Source organism: Cnephaeus nilssonii (assembly GCF_951640355.1).
Source record: "Cnephaeus nilssonii genome assembly, chromosome: 6".
NCBI classification, from domain to species: Eukaryota; Metazoa; Chordata; class Mammalia; order Chiroptera; family Vespertilionidae; genus Cnephaeus; species Cnephaeus nilssonii.
In genome coordinates, this window is record NC_137077.1 from 51,006,338 (window position 1) to 51,012,400 (window position 6,063).

Here is a 6,063-nt window from a genome sequence, read left to right on the forward strand (position 1 = left end):
TTGTGAGTTGGTCCAGGAAACAGACTTGTGGATAAAAAGGAGGAGAGAGGGAGGCATCCTGGCTCTTGGAAACGATTAGCCCCACATCTCTTCTTACCCTCTCCACAGTCAGAGGTGAGGGGTGGGGGTGGGGGAGGGGGCACAGTAGAGGACAAAGGAGCCAATTATTGAGTGAGTGGATTAATTGATTAATTGTCCAGAAGCTTCAAAGCTCCCCCAACAATGGCATCCCCTCCTCCCCCAACCCCAGTCAGGCATGGCCTCGGTTGGCCCGGATTATTAATTAGGGCTTGAAGTCATTTAACGATGATTTCATTATCGACGTGCTGTCTGTCTTGGGCTCTGCCCGGTTGCCAAGGAGACTCTGATCGATTGCCTTCCGGTCTCCTCCGAGTCTGCGGGCTCCTGCCTCTCGGCGAGCACTCCCTAGCGGCCGCCTCTGGTACTGCAGAGTTTCCCAGTTCTCAGCTGTGTATGACCCAGCCAAAGAATTAGAGCCACCTGGGAGTTTGGGCTGCCCAGCCTTGCTCCCTGTTCCAGATGTACTGACTTACTTTGCTGTTGCGAGGGCCCTGGGGGATTGGGTCCTCCTTTTCCCTGGTTTATGAAGTCCCTCTGATTCTGCCCCTGGTGGCCACCAACCCAGACCCCTTTGAGATGGGTGTAAGAAGAGGTAAATGACCTCAGTTGTTGCCAGGCGCCTCTGAATTTAGCTCTGGGAGGCTCAGATCAGCTGTGATAAGGTTCTTCTTGCTTCTAAAGAGATACTTAGAACTCTAGTGATTACACCTGATCTCTGGGGCCTTAAATGTGGCTGGCAGGGAAGTAGGTGGGGGAACAATTGCCCTTCAGACCACTTCAGTTAATGTTCTTAGGGTCTTCCCTGGCCCTCAGGGTTACAGAGGGAGCTAGTCTTTGCAGAGCTCAGCTACTCCTTCAGCCGCAAGAAAGACTGCGGAAAAAGGTAGGGTCCAGCTTGCCGTGCTATCTTACATCTTCAGAAACTGGTTACTCCCTCACTGGTCCCGTAAAACCTAGATTCACACATGTACACTGGCCTCAGGATCTCTTTTTATGCCTGAGTTTCTCTTTTTGTGGGTTTCATGTATATGTTTGTGGGGGCCTGTTAGTAGAGAGTTGCTTGAAGGCATTGGTGATGACTTCTCAGAAGGTGTCTAAATTGTTGACCCCACAGTAATAGACACTAGTATCTTATTTTTGATATATTCTGCATGCTGCTTATTTAGCTCTCAAACACAGACATCTTCCCAGTCCTCTCTCCTCACTCTTCTCCACATGGTCCCTAACCAAAGTCCGTCCCCAATACTTCCTCCAGAGCTTGCTTCCTTGCCTGCCTTCCTCTAATCCTCTAATCCTCTTTCTCCTCTACTCAGCTCCTCCCGGCACTGGCTGTGCCAGGCTGCATTAGCTCGGAAACATTTAGGGCTGAGCTTCAGGCCTCTTTTGATTGCAGCATTTTGGGGGACAGAGAAGGGGGTGCAGGCTGGGTTTTTATGTCCGTGTAAGGGTCTCAGATCCCCCAGGTTGGCACTGGGAGAGAGCCTGGGGGCAGCTATGGCAGCAGCTTCACCCTATCAGCTTTCTGGGCACATCCACCAGCGAGCAGCACCTGAGAGGGGAACGGGCTCAGCAGCGAGCCGAGTGAGATTGAAGAGGATCATAAAGAAAATATATATCCCCCTCCCCGGCCTCGCTCCCTCCTCCTGCTCTACACTTGCCTCCTTCTCTCTCTTTGTCTTGCTCCCTCCCCCCTCCTCACAGCATCCCTGTTTTCTTTGTTCCTTCTTTGACTCCTTCACCTTCATCTCTGTCTGGCAGATAGGTCTGTCTGTCAGTCTATCTGTCTGTCTCTCTGACTCCAGATATTTTTTGGTCTGAGTTTTTCTAGAATGATATCGATACCTGCCATCGGTTACTTTCTCTCCCTCCTTCCTTCCCTGCCTCAGTCTCTGAGGGTCTCATACCATCACATCTTTATGAGTTTCATCAGGTGTGCCTTTTAGTCTCTCCATCCCCATCTCCTCCCATCTATCTCCTTTTGCTGCCTTCCCTGTCACTGTTCCCATCGCTTGCTTTCTCTTTCACCTCTCTTTTCTGCCTCTCTTATCTCTGTCTCTTTCAGCCTCTTCCTCTGTGTCTGGCTCACACTCCTGCCAGTCTCTCGCCGTCCCTCCTCCCACCCCTCAAGGTTCAGATACCTCCTGTGAAATCACCTGGATGGGCTCCAACTGTCAGGTCCCCCCATTTTGTACCGACTCCTCCAAGAGAGATTTATGGCACCAACCCTGCATCCTCTGCATTCCCCCCAGCCCTGGACCAGCTCTTTTCATTACCTGGTGATTATCTGGGGGCCCTGGCATGTCCCCCAGCCTCCCACCCCCCACACAGCAGGCAGTGAATAGCATAGGGAGAAAGGGGAAGGGATTGCTCTTGGGACCAGATGCAAGGACATGGAGACCCTCCCCCTACACCTGCCCTTCTTTCCCTCAAGCAGATGCACATCTGGGAAAACCCCAGCTTGAGGCAGGGGAAGACAGCCCAGCACGGTTGGAACAGACATAAATCAAACACCCAGATGCCCCTCCCCTTCTGTTCTGTCATTACAGCCATTGTTCCAATTCCTGCCTGTCTGTGTTGCCTCTAGGAATTTTGGCTCTGTCGTCTTGGCTGGGGCCACTCATCTACTCCCCAGCAAAGTGCCTGGAACAAAGGAGGTGCTCAACTAATGCCCCGCGCCTCCTGGAGATGCATTAGGGCAGGGTCAATGTGATTTTTAGGTTTTCCTCATTGGAGGTTCTTTCTGAGAGCTGGAGCAATTCTCCCGGCTCCAGTTTCCATATACTTTCCATGTCTTAGTATAGTGGGTATAGAATCTACCTCTTCCGGGTCCCGCCTCTCCCCGCCTCCTCCCTCCCTCCCACCTCCACGACAGTCGTGTCCACCCCTAATGTAGGGTTTAGAGGAATAGGGACACTGTCACATAAAGGCAGTGGTGTTCCCTTTCCTGGAGGCCAATGGCTTCTTGGGCTGGTCCCTTTCCGGTTCAGCCTCAGCCCCTAAGCAGGCTCCGCCTTCTCCATCCCTGGCCGCTCACCGCCTGGCCTCCGTTTGGTGACTAACATTCTGGGGCGGAGGAGGCCCCTTCCTCTGGCCACTGTTTCGGGGTCTTGGAAGCTCTATTTTTTGAACGCCTCGAGCAGGAAGCTCTCTAGGCAGGGACTGTCTCTTTTTCATATTTATTTCCTCCCGCACAAGGCATATTCAGTTAGACTGTGTTATGGACGCTGAACAACTGCTTCAGGAAATCCCTTGTGGTGAGACTTAAACTAGTTCCCTTTTAGTTTTATCTCTGGCGTGATGGGAGACGTGGGTGAGGGGGCAGGATGGGTGGTGGTAGAGGAACCTAGCAGGAGACTAGGCGGCACCTCTATCTTCGTTTAAAGGACTCGGGAGTGGAGAGTCTTTAGTTGGATCTGGGACTGACTCCAGGCAGGGCTCCACCCCCTCCCCAGACTCCCCTCCAGCCAACTGAGAGTCTGGAAAGCGGGTTTACTACTAAATCCATATCCTGCTGCCAGTCTCCGATCCAGCTGCCTTTCAGCCCCTCCTCACCCAGCAGGGCCTCCCGCTGGCTTCCATGGCCCACCTCCAGCTGTCCTCCGGGGTCTCGCTCACACTTCCCCATCCCTTCCCACAGTCCCGCCTCCCCGGGGTTCCACCTCCTCAAGGGGGCCCTTCCCCAATCCCCGCGCTGCTCAACCCAAGCCCCTTATCTGTCTCTGGGTTTGGCTCGCATTTTCCTCCTTAGGCCTTTCTCCTTTGAGTAGAAAAGACCATGGGTAAGTCATAGGCTTGGTAAGAAAACAGCCGGAAAGGAAGGCTGGGCCCGCAGTGCTGCTGGCACTAGAAGGCCTGTGGGGTTTGAGCAGAGGGTGTCCCATGGCGCCAGGGCAGGCCTTCGGGTCGAAGGGTGCCGGCCTGAGGCAGGACTTCGGGTTGAAGGGTGCGAGCTTGGGGGAGGGCGTGCAGGCTTGCTGAGACCAGAGTGCTTTGAAGTCCTACATGCCATTCTCTCCAGACCAGGAAATCCTCAGCAGAGCTGGTCCTAGGAAACAGGAGTTACGGGAGGTTATTCCTGGGCGCCTCTCCCTCAGCTCCTTCCCTCCTCTCTGCCGGCCCTCCTTCCTGGCCTGTGCTTTCTGCCTTGTGTGGCGCTTGCTTTGTTCATCAACATAGAATGCGTAGGCCTGTTCTTTGAATGAATGAAGATTCTTCCACCTGGGTCTGCTGCCTCCTCCTACACGTTTGCCTCCCTTTCTTACTTATGATTCTGAAAGTATCCGTATCTTATCTTCATAGGAGGGATTGTGGAGAACTTTGCAGAATATCAGCTCCCGTTTTATAAGGCGGTCCACAATCACGAGGGAGGACTTGAGGGTCTTTTTCCTAGATGCTCAAGGAACTAGATTTGCATTTTTACAGCTGCTGAAGGTAGTCTCCCAGCCGTTCTTGTCTAATTTAAGAAAGCTGTGGTGGAGATTATACCCCGGTCAGGCTATAGAAGGAAAGATGATAAGTTCCACTGGGAGTGTGGTCTTTAAAACACTGTATGGAGGCTTGTCTGAGGGCCCAAGTATATTGTTAATGAGCCAGTGCTAAATAAACCCTGAAAGTTGGTGGTTCTGTTCTCTCTTGGAATCTATCAATTTTATGAACGTGATAGACATATTTATTGATTGATAAAGGCTTGGAGGAAAAGCCTGAAATAGGACTGGCTTCCTGGGTCTCCAGGAGGCAATTTGCTGCTATCACAAAACATGTTTGCAACTCTTTAATTTCTAAAGCCCGAGGAGTCTTAAGTTGTCTCTCCCCACTGCCCCCCTCATCATGCACACGCACACACTCGGGCAATTACCTCCCCCCCCCAAAAAAACTCAGACGACAGTTATCCCTCCATGAATGCATGACACCTGTTTTGTTGATTATATGTGACAAAAGTCTAGTTTTAGGTTGTCTTTCTCTTGCTGTCCAGCAGCTCTTGGGCAACTAACTTCTCTGTTGTCAATTAACATGTGATGTGTGTCCACTCATTTTAACCTTAGTTTAGGCAAAAATAATTTCCTTTAAAAAGTATATTCCAAATTAATAAAATAATTTTTTGATTATATTATTTTGGTTTATCTCTGTTCCTTTTTATCTTTTACTATTGAAGAAATCACAAGGCAGATTGAGGATTAGAAAGAACCAGGGAATAATAATAAAGAGTGTCTCTTAAAAGTCATGGTGCCAGCCCTGACTGGTTTGGCTCAGTGGATAGAACGTCGGCCTGCGGACTGAAGGGTCCCAGGTTCAATTCCAGTCAAGGACATGTTCCTTGGTTGCGGGCACATCCCCAGTAGGGGGCGTGCAGGAGGCAGCTGATCAATATTTCTCTCTCATCAATGTTTCTAACTCTATCACTCTCCCTGCCTCTCTGTAAAAAATCAATAAAATATATTAAAAAAAAAAAAGTCATGGTGCCAGAGGCTCTTCGTTGTAGATTATGATGTATGGGCTCAGGGTGAGACAGGTGGGTCTTGGTGGAGAAGTCATATTGATCTATTTTTGGATAAGAACTCAGGACATTGAGACACGATACAACTTTCATATGGCACAGATGATCTGGTGTCATTCTTAAAACAAAACAAAAAATTAATTTTCCAAGGGAGATGGTGGAACAGCTACCTAGGGCTATGCAAGGAACCAAGCAAAGTCTGGTGAGTGAGAGAGATAGCCAACTATTTACATGGGGGGACAGAAGGACACATTTAGAGATATAAAGGGAGATGTCCAGAGAGATAGTTGGCATTTCCTAAGCCACCTGTGTGCAGTGCATTGTCGTGGGTGTTGGGAGGAGATACATGGGAGAAGGGGCCACGAGGCTCTGACCACTCACAGCTGCTAGTCTAAAAGTAGAGGTAAGATATAGTGATAGAAGGGACCGATAACTGGATTTCTAGATTCTATGTTTACAAGGAAAGAGGATTTTGGAGTAAACAAACA